Raw genomic sequence first — 22,019 nt, 5'->3', positions numbered from 1 at the left:
ACTAAAGAGCCTCTTGATGAAAGTGAAAGAGGAGAGTGAAAAAGTTGGCTTAAAGCTCAACATTCAGAAAACAAAGATCATGGCATCCGGGCCCATCAGTTCATGGCAAATAGATGGAGAAACAGTGGAAACAATGGCAGACTTTTTGAACTGTGGTGTTGGAGAAGACTCTTGAGAGTCCCTTGGACTGCAAGGAGATCCAACCAGTCCATCCTAAAGGAGATCAGTCCTGAATGTTCATTGGAAAGACTGATGATGCTGAAGCTGAAACTTCAATACTTTGGCCACCTGATGCAAAATACTGACTCATTTGAAAAGACCCTGATGCTGGGAAAGATTGAAGGTGAGAGGAGAAGGGGACGACAGAGGATGAGATGGTTGGATGGCATCACTGACTCAACGGACATGAGTTTGAGTAGGCTCTGGGAGACGGTGATGGACAGGGAAGCCTGGCATGCTGCAGTCCATAGGGTCTCAAAGAGTCGGACACGACTGAGCGACGGACCTGAACTGAAGATCACATGTTGTTGTTCAGTCGCTTAGTCTTGTCGCATACTGTGTGCCCCTCCTTCTCTCCTGCCTGGGGCTAGGCTGAGACTTTCTGCGTCACAGGAGGTATTCTGGAGATTTTGCAAGATCGACATTAAATTTACGCTCAGATTAAGACGCTGCCCCCAGGCCTCATGATGCAGCCAGTCCCTGCTGAAAACCACCCTGTTCATCCATCAGGGTTCCCCAGAAACCGCACTCTGCTGCTAGCCCTGGTGTCAGAGGGTAAAATGGGAACCGTAGGAGGTTCAGCAGGTTAAACCAAGCTCTGAAAGTACTCTTGATTCTCAGTCATCTAGGCTCAGGGGTGCAGAAGACGGTGTACAGCTTAAATCATCTGAGAAACATTCTAGCTATTTCTACAGAAGAGACGATACAGCCTCACATTCAAGGCACCTACAGCCCTCTCATGGATGCAGAATCCCTTTAAGAACATCTATAGGGCAACTTGGTAGTGGATGCAATTATAGAGCACAGAGAAAGAGAGGCTGAGGGGGCGGGAAGTTAAAAAGAATACTGGAATGCAATAGAACCTTTCAGGGAAAGGTTTCTAGAAGTAGTGAGTAGATTGCATAAAAATTAAAAATATTTTCTTGGTACAAGTTCAATAAATGCCCATGACAAACAAATCAAAAAACATAGACAATAGACAAGCAAAGAAAGGGACTTTAAAAAAAAAAAAAAAACCACCTACAATCTCGCCCACCCAAACACAACTTCTGTTAACACTCTCAACACCTTGACAACCAGATTTTGCAGGAGGCAATGTGCCAAGCTGGAGCACAGGTTGTGTGGAGGGCTGGGAAATGGCTGGGGGAGGAAGTGGTCCTGCCATTTTTTAGTCTATGCTGGAAGTGATAAGAAATCTATTTGATGGGATTAGGAGGTAGAAAGTTTAGGAAGACTAAAAGAAGATCTCTCAGACCAGGAAGAGAGGAGAAACAGGCCGTAGTACCAAGGAGCCCATCTAAATAGTGACAAAATTAAAATACTCGTAACAGCAATAATAGCAAACATTTGTTGAGAGCTTACTACATATGAGACATTGTGCTAAGCACTTCATAGTCCCTCATCTTATTTAATTTTCATTTCACATAAAGTTTTTCCCAAGCTCATCAATGGATGTTTCTTTTTTTGTTTTGTTTTTTTGGCCATACCACACATCTTGTGGGATCTTAGTTCCCCCACCAGGGATCTAATCACTAGACTGCCAGGCAATTCCTAACATTTCTTACAGAGTATTCTATAGGCTACCTGGGCAGAAGGAGAAGGAGATGACAGAGGATGAGATGGTTGGATAGCATCACCAACTCGATGGACATGAGTTTGAGCAAATTCTGGGAGTTGGTGATGGACAGAGAAGCCTGGTGTGCTGCAGTCCATGGGGTCACAAAGAGTCAGACACAATGGAGTGACTGATATGAACTGAACTGAACTGAACTGTCCTGTGGTTAGGCCCCACGGTGTTTGTTAGATTTGTTTGTGCCATAGTTTGATTGCAGGTCATCTCCAGACCGAAATTTTCAAGTCACGGTCACAAGTGAGCTTGCCCAGAAAATTACTATAAAATGGGGGATGCCCACAGCTATCTTCTGAGTAACCCACAGTCCTGTTGCCTTCCCAAAGTGCTCTAAGGGTGAGACAGACTGAGCAAGAGCCCAGCCTAAGACACGAGGCCTGTGGGCTCTACAGGCCCTCACTGTCCTTGGATTCAGTTCAGTTCAGTCGTTCAATCATGTCCTACTCTTTGCAGACACACAAAGGACTCTTTGTCCTTGGGTTAATCATCCCATAACCCAACAGCCTAGAATGAGCCTGTGGCAGGAGGTGTGCTGGCCTCAAGGCAACGAGAAGGTAAGTGCAGGACAAACATTCAACAGCACCTGGGGATCCGGGGACAGCATCAAAACTGGGAGAACAGGCTGACAAGGGAAGGTTGGGAGGAAAGAGCCCGCACCCTAGTGTTGGTCCTTATAACTTCACGTGACCTGAGCCAAGTCCTCTGGGTTCTCTGGGCCCTTATCTCTCACATTAGGGAGTTGGCCTTAATGATCTCAAAGGTCTTTCAGCTCTGGGCAGGAAAACACTATCTCAACCCAAGGGGCATGTGCTGCTGCTTTTGTTTACCTCTGGGACAAGTCCAGAAGCTCCATGCTGCCTGGAGGACTGGGGCAGATACAGGCTGACAGGACCTCCTGGCCACAAGAAGGGTGACCGCCATGGAGGAGGTGGGGAAGACCAGCAGTTGCTCCAGCCCTGAGTTGGTTACCAGTGCCTCCCAGCTCCAAAATTTTATCTCACTTGATCCTCCCCATTCCCCAGTGAAGTTAGGGAGCCCCAGGCGTGACCACAAGGCAGAGACAGAAAGAATGCTTATGGGAATGGGAATGTATTTTTTTTACCATTTTTCTTTTCTTTTTTTTTTTTTTAATTTTTAAACTTTACATAATTGTATTTTTAAGAACACCCAGGTAGGAAAAGAGCAGCTGGCTTCCCAGGTTCTCAATTCCAGGCTGTGAGGCAGGTTTCACAAATTATGAAGTGAGTTTTTGCAACAGCTCTAAGGACCCACCTTCTTTCTCCTTGACTCATTCTCATTGGCTGGCTGGCTGCCACTCACCATGGAGTCAGCTCTCCTATTGGGCTGAGTTCACCCTCGTCACCTCTGAAGTACCTGTGACAAGAAAACTGTGATATTAATTCACTTGCTGTTTTTTTCCATTGCCTTCTCTTTTCAGGCAGGCATTGCTAATCAGGCTTTTTGTTTTTTCTTGCCTTAAGAATTCTTGCAGAACAGAAAGCAAAAGCTCCTTGAAGCTAATAGATCTTCCTGTCCGGGTAAAAGCCCTGGCTCATTGAGGAGATGATGCAGATATACAGAAGGAGAAGGGGTTGGGAATAGGAAGAAGGAGGGCTTTGAAGGAAAAGGAAAGGAAACAAGAGAGACAGGAAACCAGAAAGATAGAAAAAGATAAGCAAATAAAAACAAACTCTGATTATGATAACACATTCCAGGGTCCTGGGTAAGGGCCAGATCTCAAGAGCACATGAGGCCTTAGGTATGAGTTGCTCAGACGTGTCCAACTCTTTTTGACTTCATGGACTGTAGCCTGCCAAGCAAGAATACTGGAATAGGTAGTCATGCTCTTCAGGGATCTTCCCAACCCAGGGATCTAACAGGGGTCGCCTGCACACTGTGGGCAGATTCTTTACCATATGAGCCACCAGACAAGCCCCATTGAATTTCCAATATCACCAAAGATTTCTGAGCTGCAAGTGTGACTCAAAAACAACAAAGTCACCAAACTAGAAGAGACCTGAGGCATCAGAGAACACTCATTATAGACTATGAGCTGATGAGTGGATGGGACACCTCTACACTCACACCCAATTGTGCACTATCTTTCAGGGGCTTGAGCCCCCAAAGTGAGAGATTAATCTGCCCACTGAACAGGATTGGGGGTTCAGAATCAGGTTTACTTTGATTAAAGATTAAAAAAAAAAAAAAAAAAGCAGAGGAATATACTATCCTTAGCTCAGTTAGGTTGTAAAGTAGGAGTCACATCCTGACATGCATAGAAACATGAATGACCCCATTGTCCTGGCAAAGATACCAGTTACATCACCTTAATACCCCAGTCTTATTAGCTCTAAGCTCCCATCAGCTAAGGGAGAAATTATAGTCCCATGCTCTGTTGGTTGGGATGCTCTAGCCACAAGTAATAGTATTCTCTTGCTGCAAATAAAGGAAAACTCAGATTCAAACATGTAAAGAAAAAAAAAAAAAAAAAACATGTAAAGAAATATACTGTATCACTAATGAGAATTAGAAGTAGTGGGTTCCAGCTGTAGTATAAGGTGTACTCAAGGTGTAAAGGACTCAGGTTGTCTTCATCTCTCTGTTTTGCTGTCATCAAGATGTTGGTTTTATCCTCCAGCAGGCTCCCTAGGTGGTAATAAGAGGCCTTCATCAGACACAGTAACATCCCAAGGAAGCAAAGCACACTCTTCCCATGGCTGCTTCTTAGGAGCATGGAAACTTTCCAAAGATCCCCTGTAGAATTCCTTTCATGTCTCATCAGGCAGAATTGGGTACATTCCTACACTTAAACTGATATTTGGCAAGGGGAATGGGATTGCCATCGTTGGCTTGAAGGGAAGCTCAAGAGTCCACCACAAAGAATACTAATCAAGTACTTCGCACCTTCCAAAGGCAGGCTTGCCCACTGTGAAGTCAGACAGATATAGTTTATCTGGGATCATTCTTAATTTATGTTAAATGCTTTCTTGGGGACCCTAGCATCCCCTTTTAAAGCCTGGAAGGCACTCAGATTTGCTTATCCATTTCTGAACCCCAAATGCGAGTGCTGCTCAAGTTTCCTTTCCCTAGAGATTCTTCAGAGGAAACAGCTCCTTAGAGGAACATAATGTCTCAGGAGAAGGGTGACTCATACTCTATATGCCAGAGAAATCTAACTTCAGATCTGGCTCAGTCAAAACCTCCAGCTTGGGCTCTAGACCTTCTGTTACCTTTTACCTCCAGGGGAGCATAGAGGTGGCTGGTGGCTGTTGGGCCACCAGTAATACATGCTGCATGAGCCATGGCAGCCACATTGAGAAGAGACTAGTTGTGCTGTTTTTCTCAGAGGAAGGCTGTGTATTTGGCATCATAGTTTCCCCTTCCAGTTACTTAGAATTTTGATATTAACCCTACTTTATGTAAGAGGAAAATGAGGCACAGACTAGTTGTGCTTAATGTCACTCAGCTAATTAAGTGGCAGTGCTAGGAACATTCTTGTTTGAGCCTTTCTATGGACATATGTTTTCCTTTCTCTTGGGTAAATGCCTAGAAATTTAATTGCTGGCTTGGAGTATGTGCATGTCTTACTATGAGAAATCGCTGAGCTGTTTTCCAAAATCACATATGAGGGCTCCAGTTGCTCCACATCCTCATCAACATTTGGTGTTGTCGAGTTTTAATTTTAACTATTCAGTAGGTGTGTATTTGTTTTAATTTGCATTTCCTGCTGATGACAGAGGAGCCTGGTGGGCTGCTGTCTATGGGGTCACACAGAGTCGGACACAACTGAAGCGACTTAGCAGCAGCAGCAGCAGCAGCAGTGATGTTAAGCACTTTTTAATGTGCTTACCAGCCATCTGTACATCTTCTTTTGTGAAGTGTTGGCTATGTTTTTTAAATTGGATGACTTTTTTTCTATTATTCAGTTGTAAGAAAGTTTTATATTTTGCTAATAACATTTTTTTGTTTTGCATATACTTTCTTCCAGTCTATGTTTTGCCTATTCATTTTCTTAAGGGTGCAGAAATTTTAAAATTTGATGCAATCTAATAGGTTTTTTTTTCTTTTATGTTTATTGTTTTCTGTAAGCTGTTTTAAAAATTTTTTTTGCCTTCTCCAAGGTTGTGAAGATATTTTCTCATGTTCTTTTCCAGAAGATTTATAGAGTAGTTTTTACATTTAGGTCTATGACCTACCTCAAATGAATGCTTGTGTATGGTGTGAATTAAGGATCAAGTTCATTTTTCAAATGGAAATCCAGTTCTTCCAGAACTATTTGTTAAAAGACTATCATTTTCCCATTAAAGTGAGTTGGCAACATTGTAAAAAAATTTAGCATTGTAAAAAAAAAAAACTTAGCCATTTTAATGTAAGTCTTTTTCTCTACTCTTTTCAACTTTGGTCTATATGACTGTTCTTATCCCAATATCCTACTCTCTTGAATACTGTAGCTTTGTAATAGATTTTTAATTCAGGTAGCTTGAGTTCCCTATCTTCATTCTTTTTCAGAATTGTTTTAATTATTCTAGACCCTTTGCTTTCTCACATATTTTAGAATTTCTTTTTTCAATTTCTACCTTAAAAAAAAAAACCACCAACAACTCTGCTAGGACTTTGGGATATATTGAGGTAGGTTAAGTGTAAAATGAAAAGCCTACAGTGTTTTCCTTCCTATGTGGAGAAAAACCCAGTTCTTCCTTATGACATCTTTCCTTCCTTTACCTCTCACACAGAGCAGGTCCCTTCCAGCCCTGATCTTTTATAACTCTTCAGTCTACAAGAGGGTATTGAAGCAGGAGCAATAACAGCCTTCAGTTTGTTAGGCTGAGTGCAGAGATTGAATCCTTAGCCCAAGTTTTTGATCCAACCAGTCGGTCAGATTTCTAGAGGCAGAGTGGTCATCAAAGGCCTAGTGGCCCGTGAAGTAGACGTTTGAGGAAGATGGAGACCAAGTTTGTCCTCCTTCCTCCTGGATGAGCTGTGTAGAAATAACAACTTTCTCAAGATTTTGAGTTCATACCCCCAAGGATTCTGTACTCAGTCCCAACATGTGTAAGGTTTTCCCATAAAAGAAATTCTCTGTGACACCAGGTGGGTGTCCTACAATTCAACTCTGACACTATCTACCTGGAGATAGGGTCAGATTCTATGGGTTAATGGCTCGGTTCTACAAAACTGCCCTGCCCGCCTCCTTCCCTCCACTTCACCCAGGTTCAAGGTTGTTCAGGTTATCACCTGGGCTTCTGATCAACTGGCTCACACTGGAGAAAATAGAACATTAGATGAATTATTGTAGCTAGATTGGAGGTTCCAATGACCCCCACCTTGGGTGTGATTAATTTCTTAGAGTGGCTCATTGAACTCAGAGAAACTTTTTACTCACTCGATTATCAGTTTATTCTAGAAGGGTATAACAGAAACAGCCAGATGGAAGAGATGCTTTGGGCAAAGACTGTGCCCTCTGAGTTAGCCACTCTCCCCTCTTCTCCAGGTGTTCACCAACCCAGAAGTTCTCCAAGCCCCATCCTTACTGAGGTGTTATGGGAATTTCATTACAAAGGCATGCTTGATTAAATCTTTGGCCACTGGAGACTGAACTCAATCGTCAGCCCTTCTCCACTCCCTAGAGATCAGGGAGTACAACTGAAAATGCCAACTCTGTAATCACTTGGTTGGTTACTCTGGCAACAAGCCCCATACTAAGGCTATCTAGGGGCTTTCCAAAAGTCTAATAAAGACTTTTTTGCTCTCTTCACAAAAACTTCAAATAGTTTTAGGAACTCTGTGCCAGGAACCTGGAGGAAGACCAAATATATATTTCTTATCACAAATCACAACTCACTTCCACCTTAGAATATTTCTCTGCTGGTGTATCAATCCTCTTCAACTTCTCCTCTGTCACAAAAGAGAAGGATCCCTCCACGTTTTAAGAGCTAACTTCTCTCCCAAACTTCTGATCCCGTCTCAGTCTGACTTTTCTGTTCCTTCTCCAGGATTTCAAACCTTCCTTCTGAAGTGACCTCTGCCCTGTCTTCAAGCATTCCTGCATTTTTAAAAATCCTGAATCAAGTTCAAATTACCCTTAGTGTCCATTTCACTCCTGCCTTCCCCTTCCAGGATTCTCTCTAGTTTTATGTAACTGCTGCCTTCCTTTCTCACATATCTGTTCATTTCTTAAATCCTTGTAGTAGAAGGCCCACCCTTTATCAAATGTTATGAATCATCTGCAACTGACCAAACCTCGTGCCTCATCAGCCCTCAGTTTCTCCTCTCTGGGACACTGTGTCCAGGAGGCTTTCTTTGTCTCCTTCATAGACCTCTCTCTTTTCCTGTGACTCCCCTCTCCCTGATCTGCTGCTTCTCCTTCCTTTATAACCATTCCCATCATTGTTTCTTGGTCATAGAGAGATTACAAGCCACCAGACAAACAGCCCCAACTTACCATCTGCAAATCTGAAAATTCATCACATGTCTGATTAAAAAGGAATATTTGTCTCTTTCCTGACCTGCAGCAGATCCTCCATCTAGAAGGGAATCCCATCCCTTCACACCACCTCAGGGACCTTTCTCAAAAAATTAGCCTCTTTTGTTCTTGAATCTTAAATGTTGCTGCTATTCTTTCCCACCTTCAAGAAAACATTGTTGGACTGCCCTGGTAGTAGAGTGGTTAAGAATCTTCCCGCCAGTCCAGGGAGCACCAGTTCAGTCCGTGATCCGAGAGGATCCCACATGCCGCACACCAACTAGGCCCACGCGCCCCAGCTACTTGAGCCTGTGCTCTAGAGCCCCCAAAACGCACCTACTGAAGCCCACACTTGTGTTCCACAACAACGAGAGGCCCACACCCCGAAACTAAAGAGTAGCCCCTGCTCTCCCAGAACTAGAGAAAGCCTCTGCACACAGCAACAAAGACCCAATGCAGCCAAAAATCAATGATTCTTTTTAAAAAAGAAAACATTGTCACCATTTCTTTCTGTTTTTCAAAACTGTCTTGTTTTTACTTCCTTTTATACTTACTTCACTATCAAACTTCTGAGTTATGTGTTCCCACTGTCTCCCCTTAGACCCTTTCTGATCACTCCTCAGTCCTCTGAAACATGGCTTTTGCTTCCAATGTGTCAGTAAAAATAACCTCACCAAAGTTTACCAGCGACCTCTTTGTGGCCACAGCTTTTGGTTCCTCGTGGTTCTCTTGACTTCTTGACAGTACTGACATTGCTCACTGCTTCCTCCTCATTTTTGCCTTCCCCTGCCCTCCCCATGACCACACCCGCTCTGAAGGCTGCTTCCCTTCTGTACCGCAACAAACATCTCTCCTCCCACGCGGTGGCAGTGGCCCCCCTCAGGTTCCGTCCTGGGCCTCATCCTTTCCTCTCTTCCCCTGAGTGATCTTGTCTACTCCTCGACTGCACACATATTTATTGAGCACCCACTCTAAGTCAGATCAGTACTGATTTAAGCCCTGGGGGTAAAACAAGTCCCTGTTCTTGCAGATTTGACATTTGCCAGGGGTGTCAATTCCATCCTGATACTGGTGACCATTTGGTCTGCTTGGCTATTCCATGCCACCTCAGACTCAGTATTTCCAAAACTGAATTTTTCATCCTTAGCCTACCTCCAGTTTCTCCTCTTGTCTCAGCTACACAAGTCAGAAGGTGCTTGTCATCTATGTTCATCACCATCTTTGAGTCTTCATTTTCCTTCTTCTACTAAACCTGATGTGTAACCAAGTCCTGTCAATTATACCTTTGAATCCTCCAAAATACCTCTGAAATCCATGCCTGACACCATGACTCACTCTTCCTTGATTCCTAACAGTCTAGTCTTGATCACTTTCATGCCCCATCCCACCTTCAATACATTGTCTACATCATGGCCACTGCTACTGCTAAGTTACTTCAGTCGTGTCCGACTCTCTGTGACCTCATAGATGGCAGCCCACCAGGCTCCTCTGTCCCAGGGATTCTCCAGGCAAGAACACTGGAGTGGGTTGCCATTTCCTTCTCCAATGCAGGAAAGTGAAAAGTGAAAGTGAAGTCGCTCAGTCATGTCTGACTCTTAGCAACCCCATGGACTGCAGCCCACCAGGCTCCTCCATCCATGGGATTTTCCAGGCAAGAGTACTGGAGTGGGGTGCTCTGGTCACATGACCTCTCTGTTTAAAACTCCTCGTTGCCCTTAAGATAACAGCCAACCCCTTTAACGTGGCCCAGAGAGCTCCTGCTTACCTGTCAATCTCATGTCTCCCCATTATCAGCATCCCTCTCAACTCTTCTGTCACATAAGCTTTTTCCTTCAGTGACCTGACTTTTTCTTTCAATGACCTGGATGTGCCGTGCTTTCTCATGCCTCTCAGCCTCCCTTAGCCTGAAACACTTCCCCATGCCTGACCTCCGCCCCTTCTCCTGGCTAACTCTGACTTACTCCAGTCTTAGTTTAAATGTCACTTCTAGAATACTTGCCTTAAAATCTCTGGTCTGTGGTAGTTCCCCACCTCTGCCACCCTATCCTATTTACCCTATTATGACTTTCTGATTTTTTTTCAGCATGTTGAAAAAGTTTAATACATGTTTTATTAAAATAAAAAATTATAATTACTGGTGATAATAATTATTAGTGAAATTAAATTATAATAAATATTAATATAATTATATTTCCTTGTGGGTTTTGGCAAGAAGTACATCAAAGGACAGAATATGTATAAATACCTGCTAGAGATCAGAGCAAAATTCACAGACAAGAAATGGCAGATTTATGATTACAACATTATGTTATTTTGCTGACAGTTGTAACATTGTTGTTCAGTCACTAGATTTTCTGATTTGTTTTGTTATTTTCCATGTCCTTCTTTCCGTTAGAATCTAAGCCATGAGATCAAGGCAAGGGTAAGGTCTATGTCACTCATGTTTGTTGTATTCCCAACTTGTAGAAAATACCAGTCCACACATATTTGTCAAGTGAATGAATAATTTCTTGCCTTCCTCCTCCTACCATCTAAATGCAGACATGCTTAAGAATCATATTTCTGAGATTTATTCAATTTCCTTCTTTATATTCCATTGATTCCTATGATTTCAATGGTCATGTCAGTGTGAAGTCTCCAATCCACGCACAGGCTGGTATCACTCAGATCCACATCTGCATTTCCAACATTATGCTAAACATTTATGCTTGGAGGGTTTTTCAACATCTCAGATGTGCGCTGAGTTGCTCAGTCATGTCCAGCACTTTGCAACCCCATGGACTAAGGCCCGCCAGGTTGGCCCTGGGATGCTCCAGGCAAGAATACTAGAGTGGGTTGGCATTTCCTTCTCCAGATAAATGATACACAACATTAAAAACATGCAGAGATACATATTCAAGGATGTATAATGCATCATTGTCTATAATACTGAAAAGTTGAAAACAACCCAAATGCCTATCAAAAGAGAATTGGTAAACAAATTACAACTGGAGAGCCTTCAGTTCAATTCAGTCACTCAGTCATGTCTGACTCTTTGCGACCCCATGGACTGCAGCACACCAGGCTTCTCTGTCCATCACCAACTCCTGAAGCCTACTCAAACTCCGCATCAGTGATGCCGTCCAACCATCTCATCCTCTGTTGTTCCCTTCTCCTCCTGCCTTCAATCTTTCCCAGCATCAAGGTCTTTTCCAGTGAGTCAGTTCTTCACATCAGCTGGTCAAAGTATTGGAGTTTCAGCTTCAGCATCAGTCCTTCCAATGAATATTCAGGATTGATTTCCTTTAGGATGGACTGGTTGGATCTCCTTAAAGTCCAAGGGACTCTCAAGAGTCTTCTCCAACACCACAGTTCAAAAGCATCAATTCTTCAGTGCTCAGCTTTCTTTATAGTCCAACTCTCACATCCAAACATGACTACTTGAAAAACCATAGTCTTGACTAGACAGACCTTTGTTGGTAAAGTAATGTCTCTGCTTTTTAGAGCCTTAGAAAGACTAAAAAAGACTCATATATTAATGTGAAAAGATATATCTGATATACTGTTAAGTTAAAAAGGAGGCTTCAGAATAATAAGTATGGTTTAGTTTCATCTTTTTCGGTTATGCAACATGCATTTATTGAACACCTGCTATGTGCCAGTTTCTGTTCCAAGCTGGGGATGCTCAGAGGACAAGACACTTCTTTTTTCACACAGAGCTTTCTAGACAAGCTACGCGCATGCACACACACACACACACACACACACACACATATAGTATTTCAGGGCTTCCCAGGTGGCTCAGTGGTAAGGAATCTGCCTTCAATGTAGGAGACATAGCTTCAATCCCTGGGTCAGGAAGATCCCCTGGAGAAGGTAATGGCAACCTACTCTATCCTTGCCTGGGAAATCCCATGGACAGAGGAGTCTGGCGGGCTATAGGACTTGAGGTCACAAAGAGTTGAACACAGCGTAGCGACTGAGCACCCACATATTGTGTCCGGTAATGATGAGTGCTAGGAAAAAACTTGGAAAACTCAGCAGTGGCCACAGGACTGGAAAAGGTCAGTTTTCATTCCAATTCCAAAGGAAGGCAATGCCAAAGAATGTTCAAACAACCACACAATTGCACTCATTTCACACACTAGCAAAGTAATGTTCAAAATCCTTCAACCTAGGCTTTAACAGTAGGTGAACCGAGAATTTTCAGATGTGCAAGCTGGATTTATAAAAGGCAGAGGAACCAGATAGCAAATTACCAACATCTGTTGGATCATTGAAAAAGCAAGAGAATTCCAGAAAAACATCTACTTCTACTTCATTGCCTATGGTAAAACCTTTGACTGTGTAGATCACAACAAACTGTGGAAAATTCTTAAAGAGATAGGAGTACCAGACCACCTTACCTGACTCCTGAGAAATCTGTATGCAGGTCAAAAAGCAACAGTTAGAACCGGACATGAAACAACGGACTGGTTCCAAATTGGGAGAGAAATACATCAAGGCTGTATATTGTCATTCTGCTTATTTAACTTATTTGGAGAGTACATCATGGAAAATGCCAGGCTGGATGAAGCATAAACTGGAATCAAGATTTCCAGAAGAAATATCAATAACCTCAGTTATGCAGATGACACCACCTTTATGGCAGAAAGTGAAGAGGAATTAAAGAGCTTCTTGATGAAGGTGAAAGAGGAGAGTGAAAAAGCTGGCTTAAAACTCAACATTCAAAAAACAAAGATAATGGCATCTAGTTCCATCTTCATGGCAAATAGATGGGAAAACAACAGAAACTGTGACAGTGACAGACTTTATTTTCTTGGGTTCTAAAATCACTGCAGACGGTGACTACAGCCAGGAAATTAAAAGATGCTTGCTCCTTGGAAGAAAAGCAATGACAAACAGAAGCAGCGTATTAAAAGGCAGAGACATTGCTTTGCCTACAAAGATCTGTCTAGTCAAAGCGGTGGTTTTTCCAGTAGTCATGTACAGATGTGAGAGCTGGACAATAAAAAAGGCTGAGCATCAAAGAACTGATGCCTTGGAACTGTGGTGTTGGAGAAGACTCTTGACAGTCCCTTGGACAGCAAGGAGATCCAACCAGTCCATTCTAAAGGAAATCAACCCGGAATGTTCACTGAAAGGACTGATGCTGAAGCTGAAGCTCCAATACTTTGACCACCTGATGTGAAGAGCTGACTCACTGGAAAAGACCCTGATGCTGGGGAAGATTGAAGGCAGGAGGAGAAGGGGACGACAGAGGATGAGATGGTTGGATGGCATCATTGACTCAATTAACATGAGTTTGAGCAAACTCAAGGAAATGGTGAAAGACAGGGAAGCCTGGCGTGTTGCAGTCCACGGGGACACAAAGAGTTGGACACGACTGAGGGACTGAACAACAACAACAATGAAAAAATGTCTGTGTTATTTTAGGAAGAGTGATCAGTGAAGGACCCTCTAGAATGGTAACATTTGAGCAGACACCTGAAAGAATCTTGTGAACATATGGGGAAAGGACATTCCAATCAGGGGGATTAGCCAACATAAAGCCGGGAGTAGTGGCACGTGTAGCTGGCTCTAGAAGCAAGAAGGAGCCCTCTGCAGCTGGAGCAAAGTGAAGCACGGGTGAGTGGGACCTGGGACCACAGAGGCCACCTGCGGCCAGGCCAGACAAGGTTCTGGAATCCATTCTAAGTATGACAGAAAGTCCATCTTTGGAGGTGTGCATGTTACAACATGTTAGTGTTTCACATGTTGAAACACTAAAAACATTTTTAAAGTTTTAAAACTATATACCAAACTGTTATCAGAAAATATTTCCAGGACATGGGATTGCAGGAGACTTTCATTTTCAAAACCATAACCTCATGTTGTGTTTTACAGTGTGTTTTATAATGAGTATATATAAATTTGGTAATCAGAAAAAAAATGATGATTTTAAAAATTTGTGCAAACTCTTTGCCTCATCAACTCCCTTTAAAGAAACACATCCTTTAAAAAAAATGGTGAAGTTCGTAAAACTGTGTTTATAAGGATGTTCATTATAGTGTTACTTATAAATCCAAAAATTGGAAATAACTTAAATGTCTGACAATAGGAAATTGATTAAATAACTTATGGTAAAACTATACAATGACATCACAGGAGCCCTGACAAATTATGTCATAGAATATCACCCCACATTCAAAGCCTAGCTCAATTTCCAACTCTAAGAAACCTTTTCTAGCACCCCTGCCTACAACGATCTCTTGAAACTTACTTGTGCACGTTGTCCATAGCACTCCTGTGACCCGTACTACATACTGTTCCATTCTGGAACAACTTTGGTTCCCTCTTGGCTTGCCACAAGCTGTGCTAATGGAAGCAGAGCAGGGCAGAACAATCCCAAACAATAGATAACTCATTCCTTTGTAAATCCGTCACACCATTTATCTTGCAGTGGATTCACCCTCCTAATTAGCTTTCCTTATGTTGATATCGAAAGCAGTGAGCATCTCTAAGCACACACACAAGTAGCAGAGGGAAGAGATCAGAAGACTGAAGTTCCCCTGGGTAACCCCCAGAATCGATGGCAGGCACTGGGGTCCAGAGAGTTGCCAGGGCCCTTCCCCTGCACGATCACCTTCTCCCTTTTCACAGAGAAATTGGAGCACTCCCCTCTTCTCAGGCTTCTGTGCCTGTGCCCTTGGCTTGCAAGGCTGGGCTCCCAAGCCTGGTTCTGAGCCCCTGTGTGCACACATTTCTCCTTCTGGCACTGTCCTGGGGCAATGAAAAGCTGCTGATGAGTCACAGAGGGCCTTTTTCCTCCAGGCCCATGGCTGACTCAGCTGCTCCCACAGAGGCCAGGATACATTCCTTCCACCCATCCCACGGTTGGAGGTGGGGGCCAATGTCACTGGGAAGAGAGAGGCCATATGAACTTACTTACTTACCCCACAGCCATCCTAAACCGAGCTTCCTTTGCTTACAGGAAGGCTCACTGTGAACATCTCTTCTGCCCCAGCAGCGCTGAGAGGCAGGCAGGGTTTCCTACCTTGTGGGACATTTGAGCAGGCTGGAAAGGAATACCCCTCTTCCCTACCAAGTCCTCTGCCAGCTGAAGACTTATGAGTCACAAATGAGTCAACAAATGGAGACTGTGTTTAATACTGATAAGTGACTATGTTTCTGTTTAGGGGCCATCTACTTCTGAAGCCCAGAAGACTACCTGGATGTCTCTTAAACTTTTCCATATTGATCCTGAAGTGGACTTTTTTGCGTCTTAGTTCAGCTCCCTTTGCAGTAGCTCAGCAACTCATGTTAGGAAAAAAACAAAAAAAAGAAAAAGAGAGAGAGAGAGGATATTGAGTTTTGGAGATGGGAGGTGGGGTTGCTTCGAAAATTTCCCAGGGGAAGAACTCCTATTGTTAAAAATCCATCCTTTCTTCTTCCCCCCTCTCTCTCACTCCTTTCTTTCCCTCCTCCTAACCCTACCTCTCTTTCCCCATTTCTCAGTTCAGCCCATAAGTCCTCTCCATCTCACTTCCCCACCTTAGACAGGAGCTGGGAGTGATTCTTTCTGTTTCGTTTTTAATATTTATTTCTATTTATATATTTCTTTGGCCGTACCAGGTCTTAGTTGCAGCATGCAAAAATCTTAGTTGTGGCATGTAGGATCTAGTTCCTTGATTAGGGATCAAACTTAGGTCCCCCTGCACTGGAAGCACAGAGTCTTAGCCTGGACCAACAGGGAACTCCCTGGGATGGTTCTAAAAGGAGATAAGGTGCTACAGTCTCCTGCAGATGCCTCAGCTCTCAGACAGATCCAGGTAGCCAGCACTCTTGTCCCTTGTCACCCAGCTTTGGTACCATCCCATGGTCCCAACAGCTTCTGAATAAAATTCTGGTTTCCTTTAAGAATTTTTGAAGGCCATTTCCATAGCCCTACTGGCTGAGGAACTCAGGATCAGTCCTTTCCATGAGCAAGATGGTGGCTTTCAAAGTGGAATCTGGGACTCCAGAGCTTAAAAAAACAAACAGCAACAAAAATCATTCCAGAGTTCCCTTGTTTAGCTAAACAAAGATTTGGATGCCAGGTTCTGTGGGGAGGCCTTCATTCCTGATCCTGGGGAGTTCACAGTCTGGCTTCTCACTTCTCAACACTCAGTTAACGGCCAGCAGAATGAAGCCACCTGTTGGAGGTGGTCCCCTTCCTGACTCAGCCTCTAAGAAATATGGCAGTTCTGCTTCCTTTCAGATTCACAAATGTTCTGAATACGTGAACAGTCCTTCAGCATCTCTTTTCAGAGGTGGAAACTGAGGCCCAGAAAAGAGGCTTGTCCTGAGCAGGTCACAAAGCTGGTCGGTGTGTTGGGCCTGGGTCTGCTTCCTGCTCCCCTACATCACCCTGCCTCCCAGGCATTCCTTTGAACTAATGAGCCAGGCAGAATCCATGACAGCTGACTGCTTCTGAGCTTGCCCTGATTGTTCCTCCCTCTTGAGAGGTGTCCAGATAAGCTCCACCAGCATGCTGAGAGGCTCTCCTCCCAAGATGGAAGAACAGGAGTTCTCTGTGAGGATCAGAGCCAAAGAAGTTCAATCAAGTTACCACTGATAACCTCATGCTCTCTGCACAAGTTATTAATACAATTGTCTCCTGCCCTATGACCAGAGCCCTCTACACACCCAAGCATCTAAGATGTGCTTAAGAACATGAATTCTTGGTGCTTAAAAATATCCAGTATAAGGTTTTCAAACTAGTGGTCCTAATCCATTAGTTGGGTGACCAAAAAGAAAAAAATCTAATTTTTTAAAGGAAAGAAAAAAGTAGAAAATACCAGAGTACATCCTATTTGTGGTAGGCAGAATTCTCAGATCACATCCCCAGTGACCTTTTGTCTTGCCCTCCCCTTGAGTGTGGGCAGAACCTCTGAACATGATAGAACATCATTCCCAACATTATGGTAGTCATGTTAGGAGAACCACTGGCTAAAACTGCCCACTCTGGCCAGGCACCATAGTAACCACTTGCATGAGTTATCTTAAACAGGAAGTCCTGGTAAGGAATGAGGAACTAACAAGCTACCACCAACCAGAAGAATTCAGAAAAGATCAAAAGGAGAGAGGAGCCTCTAATCCATGTGTCCCACCAACCTCCCAGAATCCTTCTGGCTGGAATCCATCTTGGTTGAGTGATGCGTCCACCACCAGGAAGGACCCTGACTCAGAGTGACTGGCCAGAGACAACTCAGAAACTAACCTCATCACCATAAACTTCGAGGCTGTAAGCCATGTGGCAGAGAAGTTCTCCTGGGTTCCCTTACCCCGCTGCTCTATGTCCGGGCACCCTTTCCCAGTAAAATCTCTTGCTTTGTCAACATGTGTGTCTCCTCCAACAATTCATTTCTGAATGTTAGACAAGAGCCTGCTCTCAGACCCTGGTAGACATCCCCTTTCCTGCAACAGTTACATGGCAAAGGAAGGGATCTTGCAACATAATCAAGATTCATAATGCAGACCCAAAAGCATTGCCTGCCATTTCAGTAAACAATGACTTTTGCCCACCATCAGCACTGCAGCATTCCTGAGGGGGATTCAGGATGGGAAAAAACACCAATTCTGGCCCCAGACTGTTAAGATACACATTGAAGGAGTAATATCAACGATCCCAGGATCTTGTCTCTTACCACAGATAAAAAGGAACTAAAATCATTAACTTGAGACTTTTGTCTTTTGTGATTAGCAGCGATCTTATCTTTGACTACATGATTTGTTTTGTTTTGTTGGCAAAATCTTCTATATATCCTGTCTCCTCTCTTACCTCTTCAGAATGGTTCCTCAAAGCTATCTAAGAGGCTGTCTTTCAGGCTATAGTCTTCAATGAGATCTCCAAATAAAACATAACTCAAAACTTTTACATTGTATATTATTCTTCAGTCAACAATAATCAGTTGACTTTGAGATTAATCAAAAGAGAGATTATTCTGGATGGGCCTGACCTAATTATGTAATCCCTTTAAAAGAGAGGTTCTCCTGCTGGCCCTGAAAAAAACAAAAAGAACAAGCTGCCAACAACCCCATGAGCTTGGAAGAATATCCCAAGTACAGGTAAGATGGCAGCACCAGTTGACAATTTGATTATAGGCTTGTGAGAAGTTGAGCAGAGCATCCAGCTAAAGCTGTACTTAAAACTTTAACCTATGAAAATTGAGATAATAAATGTATGTTGTTTTAAACCATTGCATTGGTGGCAATTTGTTGCACAATAGAAAACTAATATAATACTCTAAACCATAAAGATGAGCACTATATGTTACAACTGTTTTCAGTTTTATATAGAGAGATATATAATCATTAGACCATGGTATAAAATGCATTTGTGTTTTCAGAGGTGATAAAAACATTGGAAGCCACTGATCTAGTTATTTGTTGTTGTTCTGTTACTAAGTTGTATCTGACTCTTTGTGACTCCATAGACTGCCACACTCCAAGCTTCTCTGTCCTTCACTATCTCCTAGAGTTTGCTCAGATTCATGCCCATTGAGGCAGTGATGCTACCTAACCATTTCATCCTCTCCCAGCATCAGGGTCTTTTCCAATGAGTCAGTTCTTCACATCAAGTGGCCAAAGTACTGGAGTTTCAGTTTCAGCATCAGTCCTTCCAATGAATATTCAGGACTGATTTCCTTTAGCATTTCCTTTAGCATTCCTGGCTGGATCTCCTTGCAGTCTGAAGGGACTCTCAAGAGTCTTCTAGTCATAGAGTGTCGGCTAAAAAAAAGCTGCACAACTTAAGAGTCACGAGTTAAGTTTTACTGGGGGCAAAAATAGGGTTGCAGCCCAGGAGAAAGCACCTCTCTGAGAGACTGCCCCAAAGAGGCAGTAGGGGAAGGTCAATATATAAGACTTTGGTGAAGGGGGAGTTCACAAAAAATTATCTGGAAGTGGGCAAACAGGAGATGGCAAGAGTGAACATTAACATTTTAGGAATCAGTGAACCCAAATGGACTGGAAAGGGTGAATTTAATTCAGATGACTACTGCATCTATTACTGTGGGCAAAAATCCCTTAGAAGAAATGGAGAGGCCCTCATAGTCAACAAAGGAGTCCAAAATGCAGTACATGGGTGCAATCTCAGAAACAACAGAATGATCTCTGTTCGTTTCCAAGGAAAACCATTCAATATCAGAGTAATCCAAGTTGATGCCCCAACCACCAATGTGGAAGAAGCTGAAGTTGAATGATTCTATGAAGACCTACAAGACCTTCTAGAACTAACACCAAGAAAAAAAAAAAAAAAAAGTCCTTTTCATCCTGGGGAATGGAATGCAAAAGTAGGAAGTAAAGAGATCCCTGGAGTAACAGGCGAGTTTGGCCTTGGAGTACAAAATGAAGCAGAGTAAAGGCTGACAGAGTTTTGCCAAGTGCACATACTAGTCACAGCAAAAACCCTCTTCCAACAACACAAGAGAAGACTCTACACATGAACATCACCAGATGGTCAACACTGAAATCAGATTGATTATATTCTTTGCAGCTGAAGATGAAGAGGCTCTATATAGTCAGAAAAATCAAGACAGGGAGTTGACTGTAGCTCAGATTATGAACTCCTTATTGAAAACTTCAGACAAATTGAAGAAAGTAGGAAAAACCACTAGACCATTCAGGTATGACCTAAATCAAATCGCTATGATTATACAGTGAAAGTGACAAATAGATTCAAGGGATCAGATCTGATAGACTGCCTAAAGTGTCTATGGACAGAGGTTCCTGACATTGTACAGGAGGCTGTGATCAAAACCATCTCCAAGAATAAGAAAGGCAAAATGGTTCTCTGAGGAGGCCTTATAAACAGCAGAGAAAAGAAGAAAAGCGAAAGGCAATGGAGAAAAGGAAAGATATACCCACTTGAATGCAGAGTTCCAAAGAATAGCAAGGAGAGATAAGAAAGCCTTCCTCAGTGATCAGTGCAAAGAAATAGAGGAAAACAATAGAATGGGAAAGACTAGAGATGTCTTCAAGAAAATTAGAGATACCAAAGGAACATTTCATGCAAAGATGGGCTCGATAAAGCACAGAAATGGTAGGGACCTAACAGAAGCAGAAGATATTAAGAAGACATGGCAAGAATACACAGAAGAACTATATAAAAAAGACTGTAATGATCCAGATAAACACGATGGTGTGATCACTCACCTAGAGCCAAACATCCTGGAATGTGAAGTCAAGTGGGCCTTAGGAAGCATCACTACAAACAAAGCTAGTGGAGGTGATGGAATTCTAGTTGAGCTATTTCAAACCCTGAAAGATGATGCTGTGAAAGTGCTGCACTCAATATGCCAGCAAATTTGGAACACTCAGCAGTGGCCACAGGACTGGAAAAGGTCAGTTTTCATTCCAATCCCAAAGAAAGGCAATGCCAAAGAATGTTCAAACTACCACACAATTGCACTCATCTCACATGCTAGCAAAGTATTGCTAAAACTTCTCCAAGCTAGGCTTCAACAGTATGTGAACCAAGAACTTCCAGATGTTCAAGCTGGATTTAGAAAAGGCAGAGGAACCAGAGATCGAATTGCCAGCATCTGTTGAATCATTGAAAAAGCAAGAGAATTCCAGAAAGACATCTACTTCTGCTTTATTGACTATGCCAAAGCCTTTGACTGTGTGGATCACAACAAACTGTGGAAAATTCTGAAAGAGATGGGAATACCAGACCACCTGGCCTGCCTCCTAAGACATCTATATGCAGGTCAAGAAGCAACAGTTAGAACTAGACATGGAACAACAGACTAGTTCCAAATTGAGAAAGGAGTATGTCAATGCTGTATATTGCCACCATGCTTATTTAACTTCTATGCAGAGTACATCATGCAACATGCCCAGCTGGATAAAGCACAAGGTGGAATCAAGATTGCTGGGAAAAAGATCAACAACCTCAGATATGCAGACGACATCACCCTTATGGTAGAAAGCAAAGAAGACTAAAGAGCCTCTTGATGAAAGTGAAAGAAGAGAGTGGAAAAGCTGACTTAAAATTCAACGTTCAAAAAACAAACATCATGGCATCTGTCCCCATCACTTCATGGCAAATAGATGGGGAAACATTGGAAACAGTGAGAGACTTTATTTTCTTAGACTCCAAAATCACTGCAGATGGTGGCTGCAGCCATGAAATTAAAGGACACTTGCTCCTTGGAAGAAAAGCTATGACCCACCTAGACAGCATATTAAAAAGCAGAGAACATTACTTTACCAACAAAAGTCCATATAGTAAAGCTATGGTTTTTCAAGTAGTCATGTATGGATGTGAGAGTTGGACCATAAAGAAAGCTGAGTGCCCAAGAATTGATGTTTTTGAACTATGGTGTTGGAAAAGACTCTTGAGAGTCCCTTGGACTGCAAGGAGATCAAACCAGGAAAACCTAAAGGAAATGAGTCCTGAATATTCTTTGGAAGGACTGTAGCTGAAGCTGAAACTCAATACTTTGGCCACCTGATGCAAAGAACTGACTCATTGGAAAAGACCCTGATGCTGGGAAAAACTGAAGGCAGGAGGAAAAGGGGATGACAGAGGATGAGATGGTTGGATGGCATCATCAACTTGATGAACATGAGTTTGAGCAAGTTCTGGGAGCTGGTGATGGATAGGGAATCCTGGTGTGCTACAGTCCTTGGGGTCAGACATGACTGAGAGACTGAAAGGACTGACTGACTATCTGCTAATCACAAGGATCTGATGTCATC

General features: G+C 42.9%; 1 long non-coding RNA gene across 1 annotated transcript in view; it reads right to left on the bottom strand.

Moving 5' to 3' along the window:
• Positions 1-2,282: 2,282 nt before the first annotated feature.
• The window catches only part of LOC139185335 (uncharacterized), a 128,227-nt gene continuing 108,490 nt past the window's right edge, over positions 2,283-22,019 (bottom strand). The window contains exon 5 of the long non-coding RNA XR_011568961.1: positions 2,283-3,223. This is a non-coding gene — a long non-coding RNA (uncharacterized lncRNA). The remainder of the gene's footprint in view (positions 3,224-22,019) is intronic.

Source organism: Bos indicus, chromosome 10 (assembly GCF_029378745.1).
Source record: "Bos indicus isolate NIAB-ARS_2022 breed Sahiwal x Tharparkar chromosome 10, NIAB-ARS_B.indTharparkar_mat_pri_1.0, whole genome shotgun sequence".
NCBI lineage: Eukaryota > Metazoa > Chordata > Mammalia > Artiodactyla > Bovidae > Bos > Bos indicus.
Note: the sequence above shows the minus strand (reverse complement) of the source record. Positions and strands in the feature narration are given on the sequence as shown.